Source organism: Coffea arabica, chromosome 9c (assembly GCF_036785885.1).
Source record: "Coffea arabica cultivar ET-39 chromosome 9c, Coffea Arabica ET-39 HiFi, whole genome shotgun sequence".
NCBI lineage: Eukaryota > Viridiplantae > Streptophyta > Magnoliopsida > Gentianales > Rubiaceae > Coffea > Coffea arabica.
In genome coordinates, this window is record NC_092326.1 from 33883561 (window position 1) to 33907012 (window position 23452).

Sequence of the window (23452 nt, forward strand, 5' to 3'; positions counted from 1 at the left end):
ATTTTGCTTAATAATAATAATATAAACACATGTATGTAATTGGGCCCAACTTGTGGGCTATCTTCTCTTTTTGTATGATTATAACTAATATTTACCAATAGAATCTTAATTTTCATATTCTTATTGTATTTTGACCGAAAATAGCTTTATTTGTATACAGGGCACAGCAGCTGTGCAAAATGATGAATTAATCAGCACACCTCTGCTTCCAAAGATGTCCTAGAATCTCCCTTAATGGAACACAAGTCTTGAAACAAAGTAGCCCATTTGACTGCTTTTCGCAGCCTACCAATCAGATAGCCACGCTGACGTGCATTTGGACCATCTGGCAGCGTTTTCTTTTCCATAGCATGGCTCCAAGCTCTTTCTGCTGTATAAAGAACCACATGAAGATACCTACAGTGTCCCCAACCACCACGCAGAATCAGGATAGATTAACGACCATTAAGAAATTATTAATGAGAGACAAAACAGCATATTTGTTCTTCAAATAGCAAAAGCGAAATAAAAACATTTACCAACTGTAATGTCAATCAAATTCAACCATTGGTCTTGGCAATCTATTACCTCACTTCAGTGACCATAGAAGCTGTAATCGCCCTTTTACTATATTTACCACGGCCATGCGTGAATTTCAACGACTTGTACAATCTCCTGAGCCGAGCAGTACAGTACCTCCTAAAAAATTTGCAAAAACTGGTCAATTTCACATTCCCTCAAAAGTACAACTCTATCACACCACATTTTTCATAAATTTAACCCTGCCACCTCCAATGATCAATGTCATAAATTCCCTCATAAACCTATATAGAGCACACTTACGCTTATATACTGGTAAAAACAATATCAAACGGCATTTCTTACAAAAATTAAGCCTACTTCCCGGAACTTCATCGTACCAAATTACTCATAAACATATACCATAAGCGTACAAGCGTAGGTTATACCGGTAACGAGCGTAATCGCCAAACAGCAATCCATGCTGCATCTGAGCGGATTTCAAGAGCTGCAAAACTGTAAATTCACCAAAAAAAAAACTAAATTATCACCTCAAAATTAGCTGTCTAGAGCTTTATGGGAGAGTAAATTACCATTGATAGAGAACCTAGGGCTATTAATCTGATCAACGGATTCCGAATTCTGGTTGTCCACATCCATAGCGGAGGAGTTGTTCTCTTTGGCCATATCGTTAATGTGAAATCTCCGTCAGATCTTAAATTTGGCGTCGTCTTTATCGGAATTAGCCCGACAGCTTGAATGTAGGTGGCTTGAAAGATTCTGAAGATGTCCAAAATGCCCCTGGCTTGTGGCACACTGCCGGCGGCGGGGTTTTCTGGTTTAGTCGCTGAGTGAACGTAAATGAAGCATGTTTGGTCTCGACATAAAAATCCTAGTCTCCTCTGCGTTGTCTACTGTTTAATGGATTATGACAAGTACTGGAGTCTAATGTGTAATTCAAATTGTTTATGGGTACGTGGACAACAGACTTAAAGCCTAGGGGTCATTGTTAAATTTATCATAGCTTACTAATTTCGTCCATCATTTATATGAATTTAGTATCCACAACTAGTTTCTTCATTTTATTTAGTGAAAATCGTCCAAAACGTCCCTTACATTTTGTAAAATAACTTTTTTCGTCCCTCACTTTTAAAAGTGTAATTTTATATCCCTTACATATTCACATCGGACAAATTTAGTCCCTAACTAGGTTTTCGATCATTTTTTGGCCGGAATCCATCATGTGCAAGGCACATGATCATTTTTTAAGGGTAAATTTGTCAAATTATATTTTACATAATCTCATCTATAGTCCTCCACATTTTATAAAATAAATTTTTTCGTCCCTCATATTTTATAAAATGATTTTTTTCATCCCTCACATTACACAAAATGAATTTCTCCACCCCTCACATTTCAAAAAATGAATTTTTCATTTCTCACTAATTATGTGTGTGAATACATTTTTTTAAACACACACACACACATATATATATATATATATCTATTTGATTTTGCTTAATAATAATAATATAAACACATGTATGTAATTGGGCCCAACTTGTGGGCTATCTTCTCTTTTTGTATGATTATAACTAATATTTACCAATAGAATCTTAATTTTCATATTCTTATTGTATTTTGACCGAAAATAGCTTTATTTGTATACAGGGCACAGCAGCTGTGCAAAATGATGAATTAATCAGCACACCTCTGCTTCCAAAGATGTCCTAGAATCTCCCTTAATGGAACACAAGTCTTGAAACAAAGTAGCCCATTTGACTGCTTTTCGCAGCCTACCAATCAGATAGCCACGCTGACGTGCATTTGGACCATCTGGCAGCGTTTTCTTTTCCATAGCATGGCTCCAAGCTCTTTCTGCTGTATAAAGAACCACATGAAGATACCTACAGTGTCCCCAACCACCACGCAGAATCAGGATAGATTAACGACCATTAAGAAATTATTAATGAGAGACAAAACAGCATATTTGTTCTTCAAATAGCAAAAGCGAAATAAAAACATTTACCAACTGTAATGTCAATCAAATTCAACCATTGGTCTTGGCAATCTATTACCTCACTTCAGTGACCATAGAAGCTGTAATCGCCCTTTTACTATATTTACCACGGCCATGCGTGAATTTCAACGACTTGTACAATCTCCTGAGCCGAGCAGTACAGTACCTCCTAAAAAATTTGCAAAAACTGGTCAATTTCACATTCCCTCAAAAGTACAACTCTATCACACCACATTTTTCATAAATTTAACCCTGCCACCTCCAATGATCAATGTCATAAATTCCCTCATAAACCTATATAGAGCACACTTACGCTTATATACTGGTAAAAACAATATCAAACGGCATTTCTTACAAAAATTAAGCCTACTTCCCGGAACTTCATCGTACCAAATTACTCATAAACATATACCATAAGCGTACAAGCGTAGGTTATACCGGTAACGAGCGTAATCGCCAAACAGCAATCCATGCTGCATCTGAGCGGATTTCAAGAGCTGCAAAACTGTAAATTCACCAAAAAAAAAACTAAATTATCACCTCAAAATTAGCTGTCTAGAGCTTTATGGGAGAGTAAATTACCATTGATAGAGAACCTAGGGCTATTAATCTGATCAACGGATTCCGAATTCTGGTTGTCCACATCCATAGCAGAGGAGTTGTTCTCTTTGGCCATATCGTTAATGTGAAATCTCCGTCAGATCTTAAATTTGGCGTCGTCTTTATCGGAATTAGCCCGACAGCTTGAATGTAGGTGGCTTGAAAGATTCTGAAGATGTCCAAAATGCCCCTGGCTTGTGGCACACTGCCGGCGGCGGGGTTTTCTGGTTTAGTCGCTGAGTGAACGTAAATGAAGCCTGTTTGGTCTCGACATAAAAATCCTAGTCTCCTCTGCGTTGTCTACTGTTTAAAGGATTATGACAAGTACTGGAGTCTAATGTGTAATTCAAATTGTTTATGGGTACGTGGACAACAGACTTAAAGCCTAGGGGTCATTGTTAAATTTATCATAGCTTACTAATTTCGTCCATCATTTATATGAATTTAGTATCCACAACTAGTTTCTTCATTTTATTTAGTGAAAATCGTCCAAAACGTCCCTTACATTTTGTAAAATAACTTTTTTCGTCCCTCACTTTTAAAAGTGTAATTTTATATCCCTTACATATTCACATCGGACAAATTTAGTCCCTAACTAGGTTTTCGATCATTTTTTGGCCGGAATCCATCATGTGCAAGGCACATGATCATTTTTTAAGGGTAAATTTGTCAAATTATATTTTACATAATCTCATCTATAGTCCTCCACATTTTATAAAATAAATTTTTTCGTCCCTCATATTTTATAAAATGATTTTTTTCATCCCTCACATTACACAAAATGAATTTCTCCATCCCTCACATTTCAAAAAATGAATTTTTCATTTCTCACTAATTATGTGTGTGAATACATTTTTTTAAAAACACACACACACATATATATATATATATATCTATTTGATTTTGCTTAATAATAATAGTATAAACACATGTATGTAATTGGGCCCAACTTGTGGGCTATCTTCTCTTTTTGTATGATTATAACTAATATTTACCAATAGAATCTTAATTTGCATATTCTTATTGTATTTTGACCGAAAATAGCTTTATTTGTATACAGGGTACAGCAGCAGTGCAAAATGATGAATTAATCAGCACACCTCTGCTTCCAAAGATGTCCTAGAATCTCCCTTAATGGAACACAAGTCTTGAAACAAAGTAGCCCATTTGACTGCTTTTCGCAGCCTACCAATCAGATAGCCACGCTGACGTGCATTTGGACCATCTGGCAGCATTTTCTTTTCCATAGCATGGCTCCAAGCTCTTTCTGCTGTATAAAGAACCACATGAAGATTCCTACAGTGTCCCCAACCACCATGCAGAATCAGGATAGATTAACGACCATTAAGAAATTATTAATGAGAGACAAAACAGCATATTTGTTCTTCAAATAGCAAAAGCGAAATTAAAACATTTACCAACTGTAATGTCAATCAAATTCAACCATTGGTCTTGGCAATCTATTACCTCACTTCAGTGACCATAGAAGCTGTAATCGCCCTTTTACTATATTTACCACGGCCATGCGTGAATTTCAACGACTTGTACAATCTCCTGAGCCGAGCAGTACAGTACCTCCTAAAAAATTTGCAAAAACTGGTCAATTTCACATTCCCTCAATAGTACAACTCTATCACACCACATTTTTCACAAATTTAACCCTGCCACCTCTAATGATCAATGTCATAAATTCCCTCATAAACCTATATAGAGCACACTTACGCTTATATACTGGTAAAAACAATATCAAACGGCATTTCTTACAAAAATTAAACCTACTTCCCGGAACTTCATCGTACCAAATTACTCATAAACATATACCATAAGTGTACAAGCGTAGGTTATACCGGTAACGAGCGTAATCGCCAAACCGCAATCCATGCTGCATCTGAGCGGATTTCAAGAGCTGCAAAACTGTAAATTCACCAAAAAAAAAACTAAATTATCACCTCAAAATTAGCTGTCTAGAGCTTTATGGGAGAGTAAATTACCATTGATAGAGAACCTAGGGCTATTAATCTGATCAACGGATTCCGAATTCTGGTTGTCCACATCCATAGCGGAGGAGTTGTTCTCTTTGGCCATATCGTTAATGTGAAATCTCCGTCAGATCTTAAATTTGGCGTCGTCTTTATCGGAATTAGCCCGACAGCTTGAATGTAGGTGGCTTGAAAGATTCTGAAGATGTCCAAAATGCCCCTGGCTTGTGGCACACTGCCGGCGGCGGGGTTTTCTGGTTTAGTCGCTGAGTGAACGTAAATGAAGCATGTTTGGTCTCGACATAAAAATCCTAGTCTCCTCTGCGTTGTCTACTGTTTAATGGATTATGACAAGTACTGGAGTCTAATGTGTAATTCAAATTGTTTATGGGTACGTGGACAACAGACTTAAAGCCTAGGGGTCATTGTTAAATTTATCATAGCTTACTAATTTCGTCCATCATTTATATGAATTTAGTATCCACAACTAGTTTCTTCATTTTATTTAGTGAAAATCGTCCAAAACGTCCCTTACATTTTGTAAAATAACTTTTTTCGTCCCTCACTTTTAAAAGTGTAATTTTATATCCCTTACATATTCACATCGGACAAATTTAGTCCCTAACTAGGTTTTCGATCATTTTTTGGCCGGAATCCATCATGTGCAAGGCACATGATCATTTTTTAAGGGTAAATTTGTCAAATTATATTTTACATAATCTCATCTATAGTCCTCCACATTTTATAAAATAAATTTTTTCGTCCCTCATATTTTATAAAATGATTTTTTTCATCCCTCACATTACACAAAATGAATTTCTCCATCCCTCACATTTCAAAAAATGAATTTTTCATTTCTCACTAATTATGTGTGTGAATACATTTTTTTAAACACACACACACACATATATATATATATATATCTATTTGATTTTGCTTAATAATAATAGTATAAACACATGTATGTAATTGGGCCCAACTTGTGGGCTATCTTCTCTTTTTGTATGATTATAACTAATATTTACCAATAGAACCTTAATTTGCATATTCTTATTGTATTTTGACCGAAAATAGCTTTATTTGTATACAGGGCACAGCAGCTGTGCAAAATGATGAATTAATCAGCACACCTCTGCTTCCAAAGATGTCCTAGAATCTCCCTTAATGGAACACAAGTCTTGAAACAAAGTAGCCCATTTGACTGCTTTTCGCAGCCTACCAATCAGATAGCCACGCTGACGTGCATTTGGACCATCTGGCAGCGTTTTCTTTTCCATAGCATGGCTCCAAGCTCTTTCTGCTGTATAAAGAACCACATGAAGATACCTACAGTGTCCCCAACCACCACGCAGAATCAGGATAGATTAACGACCATTAAGAAATTATTAATGAGAGACAAAACAGCATATTTGTTCTTCAAATAGCAAAAGCGAAATAAAAACATTTACCAACTGTAATGTCAATCAAATTCAACCATTGGTCTTGGCAATCTATTACCTCACTTCAGTGACCATAGAAGCTGTAATCGCCCTTTTACTATATTTACCACGGCCATGCGTGAATTTCAACGACTTGTACAATCTCCTGAGCCGAGCAGTACAGTACCTCCTAAAAAATTTGCAAAAACTGGTCAATTTCACATTCCCTCAAAAGTACAACTCTATCACACCACATTTTTCATAAATTTAACCCTGCCACCTCCAATGATCAATGTCATAAATTCCCTCATAAACCTATATAGAGCACACTTACGCTTATATACTGGTAAAAACAATATCAAACGGCATTTCTTACAAAAATTAAGCCTACTTCCCGGAACTTCATCGTACCAAATTACTCATAAACATATACCATAAGCGTACAAGCGTAGGTTATACCGGTAACGAGCGTAATCGCCAAACAGCAATCCATGCTGCATCTGAGCGGATTTCAAGAGCTGCAAAACTGTAAATTCACCAAAAAAAAAACTAAATTATCACCTCAAAATTAGCTGTCTAGAGCTTTATGGGAGAGTAAATTACCATTGATAGAGAACCTAGGGCTATTAATCTGATCAACGGATTCCGAATTCTGGTTGTCCACATCCATAGCAGAGGAGTTGTTCTCTTTGGCCATATCGTTAATGTGAAATCTCCGTCAGATCTTAAATTTGGCGTCGTCTTTATCGGAATTAGCCCGACAGCTTGAATGTAGGTGGCTTGAAAGATTCTGAAGATGTCCAAAATGCCCCTGGCTTGTGGCACACTGCCGGCGGCGGGGTTTTCTGGTTTAGTCGCTGAGTGAACGTAAATGAAGCCTGTTTGGTCTCGACATAAAAATCCTAGTCTCCTCTGCGTTGTCTACTGTTTAAAGGATTATGACAAGTACTGGAGTCTAATGTGTAATTCAAATTGTTTATGGGTACGTGGACAACAGACTTAAAGCCTAGGGGTCATTGTTAAATTTATCATAGCTTACTAATTTCGTCCATCATTTATATGAATTTAGTATCCACAACTAGTTTCTTCATTTTATTTAGTGAAAATCGTCCAAAACGTCCCTTACATTTTGTAAAATAACTTTTTTCGTCCCTCACTTTTAAAAGTGTAATTTTATATCCCTTACATATTCACATCGGACAAATTTAGTCCCTAACTAGGTTTTCGATCATTTTTTGGCCGGAATCCATCATGTGCAAGGCACATGATCATTTTTTAAGGGTAAATTTGTCAAATTATATTTTACATAATCTCATCTATAGTCCTCCACATTTTATAAAATAAATTTTTTCGTCCCTCATATTTTATAAAATGATTTTTTTCATCCCTCACATTACACAAAATGAATTTCTCCATCCCTCACATTTCAAAAAATGAATTTTTCATTTCTCACTAATTATGTGTGTGAATACATTTTTTTAAAAACACACACACACATATATATATATCTATTTGATTTTGCTTAATAATAATAGTATAAACACATGTATGTAATTGGGCCCAACTTGTGGGCTATCTTCTCTTTTTGTATGATTATAACTAATATTTACCAATAGAATCTTAATTTGCATATTCTTATTGTATTTTGACCGAAAATAGCTTTATTTGTATACAGGGTACAGCAGCAGTGCAAAATGATGAATTAATCAGCACACCTCTGCTTCCAAAGATGTCCTAGAATCTCCCTTAATGGAACACAAGTCTTGAAACAAAGTAGCCCATTTGACTGCTTTTCGCAGCCTACCAATCAGATAGCCACGCTGACGTGCATTTGGACCATCTGGCAGCATTTTCTTTTCCATAGCATGGCTCCAAGCTCTTTCTGCTGTATAAAGAACCACATGAAGATTCCTACAGTGTCCCCAACCACCATGCAGAATCAGGATAGATTAACGACCATTAAGAAATTATTAATGAGAGACAAAACAGCATATTTGTTCTTCAAATAGCAAAAGCGAAATTAAAACATTTACCAACTGTAATGTCAATCAAATTCAACCATTGGTCTTGGCAATCTATTACCTCACTTCAGTGACCATAGAAGCTGTAATCGCCCTTTTACTATATTTACCACGGCCATGCGTGAATTTCAACGACTTGTACAATCTCCTGAGCCGAGCAGTACAGTACCTCCTAAAAAATTTGCAAAAACTGGTCAATTTCACATTCCCTCAATAGTACAACTCTATCACACCACATTTTTCACAAATTTAACCCTGCCACCTCTAATGATCAATGTCATAAATTCCCTCATAAACCTATATAGAGCACACTTACGCTTATATACTGGTAAAAACAATATCAAACGGCATTTCTTACAAAAATTAAACCTACTTCCCGGAACTTCATCGTACCAAATTACTCATAAACATATACCATAAGTGTACAAGCGTAGGTTATACCGGTAACGAGCGTAATCGCCAAACCGCAATCCATGCTGCATCTGAGCGGATTTCAAGAGCTGCAAAACTGTAAATTCACCAAAAAAAAAACTAAATTATCACCTCAAAATTAGCTGTCTAGAGCTTTATGGGAGAGTAAATTACCATTGATAGAGAACCTAGGGCTATTAATCTGATCAACGGATTCCGAATTCTGGTTGTCCACATCCATAGCGGAGGAGTTGTTCTCTTTGGCCATATCGTTAATGTGAAATCTCCGTCAGATCTTAAATTTGGCGTCGTCTTTATCGGAATTAGCCCGACAGCTTGAATGTAGGTGGCTTGAAAGATTCTGAAGATGTCCAAAATGCCCCTGGCTTGTGGCACACTGCCGGCGGCGGGGTTTTCTGGTTTAGTCGCTGAGTGAACGTAAATGAAGCATGTTTGGTCTCGACATAAAAATCCTAGTCTCCTCTGCGTTGTCTACTGTTTAATGGATTATGACAAGTACTGGAGTCTAATGTGTAATTCAAATTGTTTATGGGTACGTGGACAACAGACTTAAAGCCTAGGGGTCATTGTTAAATTTATCATAGCTTACTAATTTCGTCCATCATTTATATGAATTTAGTATCCACAACTAGTTTCTTCATTTTATTTAGTGAAAATCGTCCAAAACGTCCCTTACATTTTGTAAAATAACTTTTTTCGTCCCTCACTTTTAAAAGTGTAATTTTATATCCCTTACATATTCACATCGGACAAATTTAGTCCCTAACTAGGTTTTCGATCATTTTTTGGCCGGAATCCATCATGTGCAAGGCACATGATCATTTTTTAAGGGTAAATTTGTCAAATTATATTTTACATAATCTCATCTATAGTCCTCCACATTTTATAAAATAAATTTTTTCGTCCCTCATATTTTATAAAATGATTTTTTTCATCCCTCACATTACACAAAATGAATTTCTCCATCCCTCACATTTCAAAAAATGAATTTTTCATTTCTCACTAATTATGTGTGTGAATACATTTTTTTAAAAACACACACACACATATATATATATATCTATTTGATTTTGCTTAATAATAATAGTATAAACACATGTATGTAATTGGGCCCAACTTGTGGGCTATCTTCTCTTTTTGTATGATTATAACTAATATTTACCAATAGAATCTTAATTTGCATATTCTTATTGTATTTTGACCGAAAATAGCTTTATTTGTATACAGGGTACAGCAGCAGTGCAAAATGATGAATTAATCAGCACACCGCTGCTTCCAAAGATGTCCTAGAATCTCCCTTAATGGAACACAAGTCTTGAAACAAAGTAGCCCATTTGACTGCTTTTCGCAGCCTACCAATCAGATAGCCACGCTGACGTGCATTTGGACCATCTGGCAGCATTTTCTTTTCCATAGCATGGCTCCAAGCTCTTTCTGCTGTATAAAGAACCACATGAAGATTCCTACAGTGTCCCCAACCACCATGCAGAATCAGGATAGATTAACGACCATTAAGAAATTATTAATGAGAGACAAAACAGCATATTTGTTCTTCAAATAGCAAAAGCGAAATTAAAACATTTACCAACTGTAATGTCAATCAAATTCAACCATTGGTCTTGGCAATCTATTACCTCACATCAGTGACCATAGAAGCTGTAATCGCCCTTTTACTATATTTACCACGGCCATGCGTGAATTTCAACGACTTGTACAATCTCCTGAGCCGAGCAGTACAGTACCTCCTAAAAAATTTGCAAAAACTGGTCAATTTCACATTCCCTCAATAGTACAACTCTATCACACCACATTTTTCACAAATTTAACCCTGCCACCTCTAATGATCAATGTCATAAATTCCCTCATAAACCTATATAGAGCACACTTACGCTTATATACTGGTAAAAACAATATCAAACGGCATTTCTTACAAAAATTAAACCTACTTCCCGGAACTTCATCGTACCAAATTACTCATAAACATATACCATAAGTGTACAAGCGTAGGTTATACCGGTAACGAGCGTAATCGCCAAACCGCAATCCATGCTGCATCTGAGCGGATTTCAAGAGCTGCAAAACTGTAAATTCACCAAAAAAAAAACTAAATTATCACCTCAAAATTAGCTGTCTAGAGCTTTATGGGAGAGTAAATTACCATTGATAGAGAACCTAGGGCTATTAATCTGATCAACGGATTCCGAATTCTGGTTGTCCACATCCATAGCGGAGGAGTTGTTCTCTTTGGCCATATCGTTAATGTGAAATCTCCGTCAGATCTTAAATTTGGCGTCGTCTTTATCGGAATTAGCCCGACAGCTTGAATGTAGGTGGCTTGAAAGATTCTGAAGATGTCCAAAATGCCCCTGGCTTGTGGCACACTGCCGGCGGCGGGGTTTTCTGATTTAGTCGCTGAGTGAACGTAAATGAAGCATGTTTGGTCTCGACATAAAAATCCTAGTCTCCTCTGCGTTGTCTACTGTTTAACGGATTATGACAAGTACTGGAGTCTAAAGTGTAATTCAAATTGTTTATGGGTACGTGGACAACAGACTTAAAGCCTAGGGGTCATTGTTAAATTTATCATAACTTACTAATTTCGTCCATCATTTATATGAATTTAGTATCCACAACTAGTTTCTTCATTTTATTTAGTGAAAATCGTCCAAAACGTCCCTTACATTTTGTAAAATAACTTTTTTCGTCCCTCACTTTTAAAAGTGTAATTTTATATCCCTTACATATTCACATCGGACAAATTTAGTCCCTGAGTAGGTTTTCGATCATTTTTTGGCCGGAATCCATCATGTGCAAGGCACATGATCATTTTTTAAGGGTAAATTTGTCAAATTATATTTTACATAATCTCATCTATAGTCCTCCACATTTTATAAAATAAATTTTTTCGTCCCTCATATTTTATAAAATGATTTTTTTCATCCCTCACATTACACAAAATGAATTTCTCCACCCCTCACATTTCAAAAAATGAATTTTTCATTTCTCACTAATTATGTGTGTGAATACATTTTTTTAAACACACACACACACATATATATATATATATATCTATTTGATTTTGCTTAATAATAATAATATAAACACATGTATGTAATTGGGCCCAACTTGTGGGCTATCTTCTCTTTTTGTATGATTATAACTAATATTTACCAATAGAACCTTAATTTTCATATTCTTATTGTATTTTGACCGAAAATAGCTTTATTTGTATACAGGGCACAGCAGCTGTGCAAAATGATGAATTAATCAGCACACCTCTGCTTCCAAAGATGTCCTAGAATCTCCCTTAATGGAACACAAGTCTTGAAACAAAGTAGCCCATTTGACTGCTTTTCGCAGCCTACCAATCAGATAGCCACGCTGACGTGCATTTGGACCATCTGGCAGCGTTTTCTTTTCCATAGCATGGCTCCAAGCTCTTTCTGCTGTATAAAGAACCACATGAAGATACCTACAGTGTCCCCAACCACCACGCAGAATCAGGATAGATTAACGACCATTAAGAAATTATTAATGAGAGACAAAACAGCATATTTGTTCTTCAAATAGCAAAAGCGAAATAAAAACATTTACCAACTGTAATGTCAATCAAATTCAACCATTGGTCTTGGCAATCTATTACCTCACTTCAGTGACCATAGAAGCTGTAATCGCCCTTTTACTATATTTACCACGGCCATGCGTGAATTTCAACGACTTGTACAATCTCCTGAGCCGAGCAGTACAGTACCTCCTAAAAAATTTGCAAAAACTGGTCAATTTCACATTCCCTCAAAAGTACAACTCTATCACACCACATTTTTCATAAATTTAACCCTGCCACCTCCAATGATCAATGTCATAAATTCCCTCATAAACCTATATAGAGCACACTTACGCTTATATACTGGTAAAAACAATATCAAACGGCATTTCTTACAAAAATTAAGCCTACTTCCCGGAACTTCATCGTACCAAATTACTCATAAACATATACCATAAGCGTACAAGCGTAGGTTATACCGGTAACGAGCGTAATCGCCAAACAGCAATCCATGCTGCATCTGAGCGGATTTCAAGAGCTGCAAAACTGTAAATTCACCAAAAAAAAAACTAAATTATCACCTCAAAATTAGCTGTCTAGAGCTTTATGGGAGAGTAAATTACCATTGATAGAGAACCTAGGGCTATTAATCTGATCAACGGATTCCGAATTCTGGTTGTCCACATCCATAGCGGAGGAGTTGTTCTCTTTGGCCATATCGTTAATGTGAAATCTCCGTCAGATCTTAAATTTGGCGTCGTCTTTATCGGAATTAGCCCGACAGCTTGAATGTAGGTGGCTTGAAAGATTCTGAAGATGTCCAAAATGCCCCTGGCTTGTGGCACACTGCCGGCGGCGGGGTTTTCTGGTTTAGTCGCTGAGTGAACGTAAATGAAGCATGTTTGGTCTCGACATAAAAATCCTAGTCTCCTCTGCGTTGTCTACTGTTTAAAGGATTATGACAAGTACTGGAGTCTAATGTGTAATTCAAATTGTTTATGGGTACGTGGACAACAGACTTAAAGCCTAGGGGTCATTGTTAAATTTATCATAGCTTACTAATTTCGTCCATCATTTATATGAATTTAGTATCCACAACTAGTTTCTTCATTTTATTTAGTGAAAATCGTCCAAAACGTCCCTTACATTTTGTAAAATAACTTTTTTCGTCCCTCACTTTTAAAAGTGTAATTTTATATCCCTTACATATTCACATCGGACAAATTTAGTCCCTAACTAGGTTTTCGATCATTTTTTGGCCGGAATCCATCATGTGCAAGGCACATGATCATTTTTTAAGGGTAAATTTGTCAAATTATATTTTACATAATCTCATCTATAGTCCTCCACATTTTATAAAATAAATTTTTTCGTCCCTCATATTTTATAAAATGATTTTTTTCATCCCTCACATTACACAAAATGAATTTCTCCATCCCTCACATTTCAAAAAATGAATTTTTCATTTCTCACTAATTATGTGTGTGAATACATTTTTTTAAACACACACACACACATATATATATATATATATCTATTTGATTTTGCTTAATAATAATAGTATAAACACATGTATGTAATTGGGCCCAACTTGTGGGCTATCTTCTCTTTTTGTATGATTATAACTAATATTTACCAATAGAATCTTAATTTGCATATTCTTATTGTATTTTGACCGAAAATAGCTTTATTTGTATACAGGGCACAGCAGCTGTGCAAAATGATGAATTAATCAGCACACCTCTGCTTCCAAAGATGTCCTAGAATCTCCCTTAATGGAACACAAGTCTTGAAACAAAGTAGCCCATTTGACTGCTTTTCGCAGCCTACCAATCAGATAGCCACGCTGACGTGCATTTGGACCATCTGGCAGCGTTTTCTTTTCCATAGCATGGCTCCAAGCTCTTTCTGCTGTATAAAGAACCACATGAAGATACCTACAGTGTCCCCAACCACCACGCAGAATCAGGATAGATTAACGACCATTAAGAAATTATTAATGAGAGACAAAACAGCATATTTGTTCTTCAAATAGCAAAAGCGAAATAAAAACATTTACCAACTGTAATGTCAATCAAATTCAACCATTGGTCTTGGCAATCTATTACCTCACTTCAGTGACCATAGAAGCTGTAATCGCCCTTTTACTATATTTACCACGGCCATGCGTGAATTTCAACGACTTGTACAATCTCCTGAGCCGAGCAGTACAGTACCTCCTAAAAAATTTGCAAAAACTGGTCAATTTCACATTCCCTCAATAGTACAACTCTATCACACCACATTTTTCACAAATTTAACCCTGCCACCTCTAATGATCAATGTCATAAATTCCCTCATAAACCTATATAGAGCACACTTACGCTTATATACTGGTAAAAACAATATCAAACGGCATTTCTTACAAAAATTAAACCTACTTCCCGGAACTTCATCGTACCAAATTACTCATAAACATATACCATAAGTGTACAAGCGTAGGTTATACCGGTAACGAGCGTAATCGCCAAACCGCAATCCATGCTGCATCTGAGCGGATTTCAAGAGCTGCAAAACTGTAAATTCACCAAAAAAAAAACTAAATTATCACCTCAAAATTAGCTGTCTAGAGCTTTATGGGAGAGTAAATTACCATTGATAGAGAACCTAGGGCTATTAATCTGATCAACGGATTCCGAATTCTGGTTGTCCACATCCATAGCGGAGGAGTTGTTCTCTTTGGCCATATCGTTAATGTGAAATCTCCGTCAGATCTTAAATTTGGCGTCGTCTTTATCGGAATTAGCCCGACAGCTTGAATGTAGGTGGCTTGAAAGATTCTGAAGATGTCCAAAATGCCCCTGGCTTGTGGCACACTGCCGGCGGCGGGGTTTTCTGGTTTAGTCGCTGAGTGAACGTAAATGAAGCATGTTTGGTCTCGACATAAAAATCCTAGTCTCCTCTGCGTTGTCTACTGTTTAATGGATTATGACAAGTACTGGAGTCTAATGTGTAATTCAAATTGTTTATGGGTACGTGGACAACAGACTTAAAGCCTAGGGGTCATTGTTAAATTTATCATAGCTTACTAATTTCGTCCATCATTTATATGAATTTAGTATCCACAACTAGTTTCTTCATTTTATTTAGTGAAAATCGTCCAAAACGTCCCTTACATTTTGTAAAATAACTTTTTTCGTCCCTCACTTTTAAAAGTGTAATTTTATATCCCTTACATATTCACATCGGACAAATTTAGTCCCTAACTAGGTTTTCGATCATTTTTTGGCCGGAATCCATCATGTGCAAGGCACATGATCATTTTTTAAGGGTAAATTTGTCAAATTATATTTTACATAATCTCATCTATAGTCCTCCACATTTTATAAAATAAATTTTTTCGTCCCTCATATTTTATAAAATGATTTTTTTCATCCCTCACATTACACAAAATGAATTTCTCCATCCCTCACATTTCAAAAAATGAATTTTTCATTTCTCACTAATTATGTGTGTGAATACATTTTTTTAAAAACACACACACACATATATATATATATATCTATTTGATTTTGCTTAATAATAATAGTATAAACACATGTATGTAATTGGGCCCAACTTGTGGGCTATCTTCTCTTTTTGTATGATTATAACTAATATTTACCAATAGAATCTTAATTTGCATATTCTTATTGTATTTTGACCGAAAATAGCTTTATTTGTATACAGGGTACAGCAGCAGTGCAAAATGATGAATTAATCAGCACACCGCTGCTTCCAAAGATGTCCTAGAATCTCCCTTAATGGAACACAAGTCTTGAAACAAAGTAGCCCATTTGACTGCTTTTCGCAGCCTACCAATCAGATAGCCACGCTGACGTGCATTTGGACCATCTGGCAGCATTTTCTTTTCCATAGCATGGCTCCAAGCTCTTTCTGCTGTATAAAGAACCACATGAAGATTCCTACAGTGTCCCCAACCACCATGCAGAATCAGGATAGATTAACGACCATTAAGAAATTATTAATGAGAGACAAAACAGCATATTTGTTCTTCAAATAGCAAAAGCGAAATTAAAACATTTACCAACTGTAATGTCAATCAAATTCAACCATTGGTCTTGGCAATCTATTACCTCACATCAGTGACCATAGAAGCTGTAATCGCCCTTTTACTATATTTACCACGGCCATGCGTGAATTTCAACGACTTGTACAATCTCCTGAGCCGAGCAGTACAGTACCTCCTAAAAAATTTGCAAAAACTGGTCAATTTCACATTCCCTCAATAGTACAACTCTATCACACCACATTTTTCACAAATTTAACCCTGCCACCTCTAATGATCAATGTCATAAATTCCCTCATAAACCTATATAGAGCACACTTACGCTTATATACTGGTAAAAACAATATCAAACGGCATTTCTTACAAAAATTAAACCTACTTCCCGGAACTTCATCGTACCAAATTACTCATAAACATATACCATAAGTGTACAAGCGTAGGTTATACCGGTAACGAGCGTAATCGCCAAACCGCAATCCATGCTGCATCTGAGCGGATTTCAAGAGCTGGAAAACTGTAAATTCACCAAAAAAAAAACTAAATTATCACCTCAAAATTAGCTGTCTAGAGCTTTATGGGAGAGTAAATTACCATTGATAGAGAACCTAGGGCTATTAATCTGATCAACGGATTCCGAATTCTGGTTGTCCACATCCATAGCGGAGGAGTTGTTCTCTTTGGCCATATCGTTAATGTGAAATCTCCGTCAGATCTTAAATTTGGCGTCGTCTTTATCGGAATTAGCCCGACAGCTTGAATGTAGGTGGCTTGAAAGATTCTGAAGATGTCCAAAATGCCCCTGGCTTGTGGCACACTGCCGGCGGCGGGGTTTTCTGGTTTAGTCGCTGAGTGAACGTAAATGAAGCATGTTTGGTCTCGACATAAAAATCCTAGTCTCCTCTGCGTTGTCTACTGTTTAATGGATTATGACAAGTACTGGAGTCTAATGTGTAATTCAAATTGTTTATGGGTACGTGGACAACAGACTTAAAGCCTAGGGGTCATTGTTAAATTTATCATAGCTTACTAATTTCGTCCATCATTTATATGAATTTAGTATCCACAACTAGTTTCTTCATTTTATTTAGTGAAAATCGTCCAAAACGTCCCTTACATTTTGTAAAATAACTTTTTTCGTCCCTCACTTTTAAAAGTGTAATTTTATATCCCTTACATATTCACATCGGACAAATTTAGTCCCTAACTAGGTTTTCGATCATTTTTTGGCCGGAATCCATCATGTGCAAGGCACATGATCATTTTTTAAGGGTAAATTTGTCAAATTATATTTTACATAATCTCATCTATAGTCCTCCACATTTTATAAAATAAATTTTTTCGTCCCTCATATTTTATAAAATGATTTTTTTCATCCCTCACATTACACAAAATGAATTTCTCCACCCCTCACATTTCAAAAAATGAATTTTTCATTTCTCACTAATTATGTGTGTGAATACATTTTTTTAAACACACACACACACATATATATATATCTATTTGATTTTGCTTAATAATAATAGTATAAACACATGTATGTAATTGGGCCCAACTTGTGGGCTATCTTCTCTTTTTGTATGATTATAACTAATATTTACCAATAGAACCTTAATTTGCATATTCTTATTGTATTTTGACCGAAAATAGCTTTATTTGTATACAGGGCACAGCAGCTGTGCAAAATGATGAATTAATCAGCACACCTCTGCTTCCAAAGATGTCCTAGAATCTCCCTTAATGGAACACAAGTCTTGAAACAAAGTAGCCCATTTGACTGCTTTTCGCAGCCTACCAATCAGATAGCCACGCTGACGTGCATTTGGACCATCTGGCAGCGTTTTCTTTTCCATAGCATGGCTCCAAGCTCTTTCTGCTGTATAAAGAACCACATGAAGATACCTACAGTGTCCCCAACCACCACGCAGAATCAGGATAGATTAACGACCATTAAGAAATTATTAATGAGAGACAAAACAGCATATTTGTTCTTCAAATAGCAAAAGCGAAATAAAAACATTTACCAACTGTAATGTCAATCAAATTCAACCATTGGTCTTGGCAATCTATTACCTCACTTCAGTGACCATAGAAGCTGTAATCGCCCTTTTACTATATTTACCACGGCCATGCGTGAATTTCAACGACTTGTACAATCTCCTGAGCCGAGCAGTACAGTACCTCCTAAAAAATTTGCAAAAACTGGTCAATTTCACATTCCCTCAATAGTACAACTCTATCACACCACATTTTTCATAAATTTAACCCTGCCACCTCCAATGATCAATGTCATAAATTCCCTCATAAACCTATATAGAGCACACTTACGCTTATATACTGGTAAAAACAATATCAAACGGCATTTCTTACAAAAATTAAGCCTACTTCCCGGAACTTCATCGTACCAAATTACTCATAAACATATACCATAAGCGTACAAGCGTAGGTTATACCGGTAACGAGCGTAATCGCCAAACAGCAATCCATGCTGCATCTGAGCGGATTTCAAGAGCTGCAAAACTGTAAATTCACCAAAAAAAAAACTAAATTATCACCTCAAAATTAGCTGTCTAGAGCTTTATGGGAGAGTAAATTACCATTGATAGAGAACCTAGGGCTATTAATCTGATCAACGGATTCCGAATTCTGGTTGTCCACATCCATAGCGGAGGAGTTGTTCTCTTTGGCCATATCGTTAATGTGAAATCTCCGTCAGATCTTAAATTTGGCGTCGTCTTTATCGGAATTAGCCCGACAGCTTGAATGTAGGTGGCTTGAAAGATTCTGAAGATGTCCAAAATGCCCCTGGCTTGTGGCACACTGCCGGCGGCGGGGTTTTCTGGTTTAGTCGCTGAGTGAACGTAAATGAAGCATGTTTGGTCTCGACATAAAAATCCTAGTCTCCTCTGCGTTGTCTACTGTTTAAAGGATTATGACAAGTACTGGAGTCTAATGTGTAATTCAAATTGTTTATGGGTACGTGGACAACAGACTTAAAGCCTAGGGGTCATTGTTAAATTTATCATAGCTTACTAATTTCGTCCATCATTTATATGAATTTAGTATCCACAACTAGTTTCTTCATTTTATTTAGTGAAAATCGTCCAAAACGTCCCTTACATTTTGTAAAATAACTTTTTTCGTCCCTCACTTTTAAAAGTGTAATTTTATATCCCTTACATATTCACATCGGACAAATTTAGTCCCTAACTAGGTTTTCGATCATTTTTTGGCCGGAATCCATCATGTGCAAGGCACATGATCATTTTTTAAGGGTAAATTTGTCAAATTATATTTTACATAATCTCATCTATAGTCCTCCACATTTTATAAAATAAATTTTTTCGTCCCTCATATTTTATAAAATGATTTTTTTCATCCCTCACATTACACAAAATGAATTTCTCCATCCCTCACATTTCAAAAAATGAATTTTTCATTTCTCACTAATTATGTGTGTGAATACATTTTTTTAAAAACACACACACACATATATATATATATATCTATTTGATTTTGCTTAATAATAATAGTATAAACACATGTATGTAATTGGGCCCAACTTGTGGGCTATCTTCTCTTTTTGTATGATTATAACTAATATTTACCAATAGAATCTTAATTTGCATATTCTTATTGTATTTTGACCGAAAATAGCTTTATTTGTATACAGGGTACAGCAGCAGTGCAAAATGATGAATTAATCAGCACACCTCTGCTTCCAAAGATGTCCTAGAATCTCCCTTAATGGAACACAAGTCTTGAAACAAAGTAGCCCATTTGACTGCTTTTCGCAGCCTACCAATCAGATAGCCACGCTGACGTGCATTTGGACCATCTGGCAGCATTTTCTTTTCCATAGCATGGCTCCAAGCTCTTTCTGCTGTATAAAGAACCACATGAAGATTCCTACAGTGTCCCCAACCACCATGCAGAATCAGGATAGATTAACGACCATTAAGAAATTATTAATGAGAGACAAAACAGCATATTTGTTCTTCAAATAGCAAAAGCGAAATTAAAACATTTACCAACTGTAATGTCAATCAAATTCAACCATTGGTCTTGGCAATCTATTACCTCACATCAGTGACCATAGAAGCTGTAATCGCCCTTTTACTATATTTACCACGGCCATGCGTGAATTTCAACGACTTGTACAATCTCCTGAGCCGAGCAGTACAGTACCTCCTAAAAAATTTGCAAAAACTGGTCAATTTCACATTCCCTCAATAGTACAACTCTATCACACCACATTTTTCACAAATTTAACCCTGCCACCTCTAATGATCAATGTCATAAATTCCCTCATAAACCTATATAGAGCACACTTACGCTTATATACTGGTAAAAACAATATCAAACGGCATTTCTTACAAAAATTAAACCTACTTCCCGGAACTTCATCGTACCAAATTACTCATAAACATATACCATAAGTGTACAAGCGTAGGTTATACCGGTAACGAGCGTAATCGCCAAACCGCAATCCATGCTGCATCTGAGCGGATTTCAAGAGCTGCAAAACTGTAAATTCACCAAAAAAAAAACTAAATTATCACCTCAAAATTAGCTGTCTAGAGCTTTATGGGAGAGTAAATTACCATTGATAGAGAACCTAGGGCTATTAATCTGATCAACGGATTCCGAATTCTGGTTGTCCACATCCATAGCGGAGGAGTTGTTCTCTTTGGCCATATCGTTAATGTGAAATCTCCGTCAGATCTTAAATTTGGCGTCGTCTTTATCGGAATTAGCCCGACAGCTTGAATGTAGGTGGCTTGAAAGATTCTGAAGATGTCCAAAATGCCCCTGGCTTGTGGCACACTGCCGGCGGCGGGGTTTTCTGGTTTAGTCGCTGAGTGAACGTAAATGAAGCATGTTTGGTCTCGACATAAAAATCCTAGTCTCCTCTGCGTTGTCTACTGTTTAATGGATTATGACAAGTACTGGAGTCTAATGTGTAATTCAAATTGTTTATGGGTACGTGGACAACAGACTTAAAGCCTAGGGGTCATTGTTAAATTTATCATAGCTTACTAATTTCGTCCATCATTTATATGAATTTAGTATCCACAACTAGTTTCTTCATTTTATTTAGTGAAAATCGTCCAAAACGTCCCTTACATTTTGTAAAATAACTTTTTTCGTCCCTCACTTTTAAAAGTGTAATTTTATATCCCTTACATATTCACATCGGACAAATTTAGTCCCTAACTAGGTTTTCGATCATTTTTTGGCCGGAATCCATTATGTGCAAGGCACATGATCATTTTTTAAGGGTAAATTTGTCAAATTATATTTTACATAATCTCATCTATAGTCCTCCACATTTTATAAAATAAATTTTTTCGTCCCTCATATTTTATAAAATGATTTTTTTCATCCCTCACATTACACAAAATGAATTTCTCCATCTCTCACATTTCAAAAAATGAATTTTTCATTTCTCACTAATTATGTGTGTGAATACATTTTTTTAAACACGCACACACACATATATATATATCTATTTGATTTTGCTTAATAATAATAGTATAAACACATGTATGTAATTGGGCCCAACTTGTGGGCTATCTTCTCTTTTTGTATGATTATAACTAATATTTACCAATAGAATCTTAATTTGCATATTCTTATTGTATTTTGACCGAAAATAGCTTTATTTGTATACAGGGCACAGCAGCTGTGCAAAATGATGAATTAATCAGCACACCGCTGCTTCCAAAGATGTCCTAGAATCTCCCTTAATGGAACACAAGTCTTGAAACAAAGTAGCCCATTTGACTGCTTTTCGCAGCCTACCAATCAGATAGCCACGCTGACGTGCATTTGGACCATCTGGCAGCGTTTTCTTTTCCATAGCATGGCTCCAAGCTCTTTCTGCTGTATAAAGAACCACATGAAGATACCTACAGTGTCCCCAACCACCACGCAGAATCAGGATAGATTAACGACCATTAAGAAATTATTAATGAGAGACAAAACAGCATATTTGTTCTTCAAATAGCAAAAGCGAAATTAAAACATTTACCAACTGTAATGTCAATCAAATTCAACCATTGGTCTTGGCAATCTATTACCTCACTTCAGTGACCATAGAAGCTGTAATCGCCCTTTTACTATATTTACCACGGCCATGCGTGAATTTCAACGACTTGTACAATCTCCTGAGCCGAGCAGTACAGTACCTCCTAAAAAATTTGCAAAAACTGGTCAATTTCACATTCCCTCAATAGTACAACTCTATCACACCACATTTTTCATAAATTTAACCCTGCCACCTCCAATGATCAATGTCATAAATTCCCTCATAAACCTATATAGAGCACACTTACGCTTATATACTGGTAAAAACAATATCAAACGGCATTTCTTACAAAAATTAAGCCTACTTCCCGGAACTTCATCGTACCAAATTACTCATAAACATATACCATAAGCGTACAAGCGTAGGTTATACCGGTAACGAGCGTAATCGCCAAACAGCAATCCATGCTGCATCTGAGCGGATTTCAAGAGCTGCAAAACTGTAAATTCACCAAAAAAAAAACTAAATTATCACCTCAAAATTAGCTGTCTAGAGCTTTATGGGAGAGTAAATTACCATTGATAGAGAACCTAGGGCTATTAATCTGATCAACGGATTCCGAATTCTGGTTGTCCACATCCATAGCGGAGGAGTTGTTCTCTTTGGCCATATCGTTAATGTGAAATCTCCGTCAGATCTTAAATTTGGCGTCGTCTTTATCGGAATTAGCCCGACAGCTTGAATGTAGGTGGCTTGAAAGATTCTGAAGATGTCCAAAATGCCCCTGGCTTGTGGCACACTGCCGGCGGCGGGGTTTTCTGGTTTAGTCGCTGAGTGAACGTAAATGAAGCCTGTTTGGTCTCG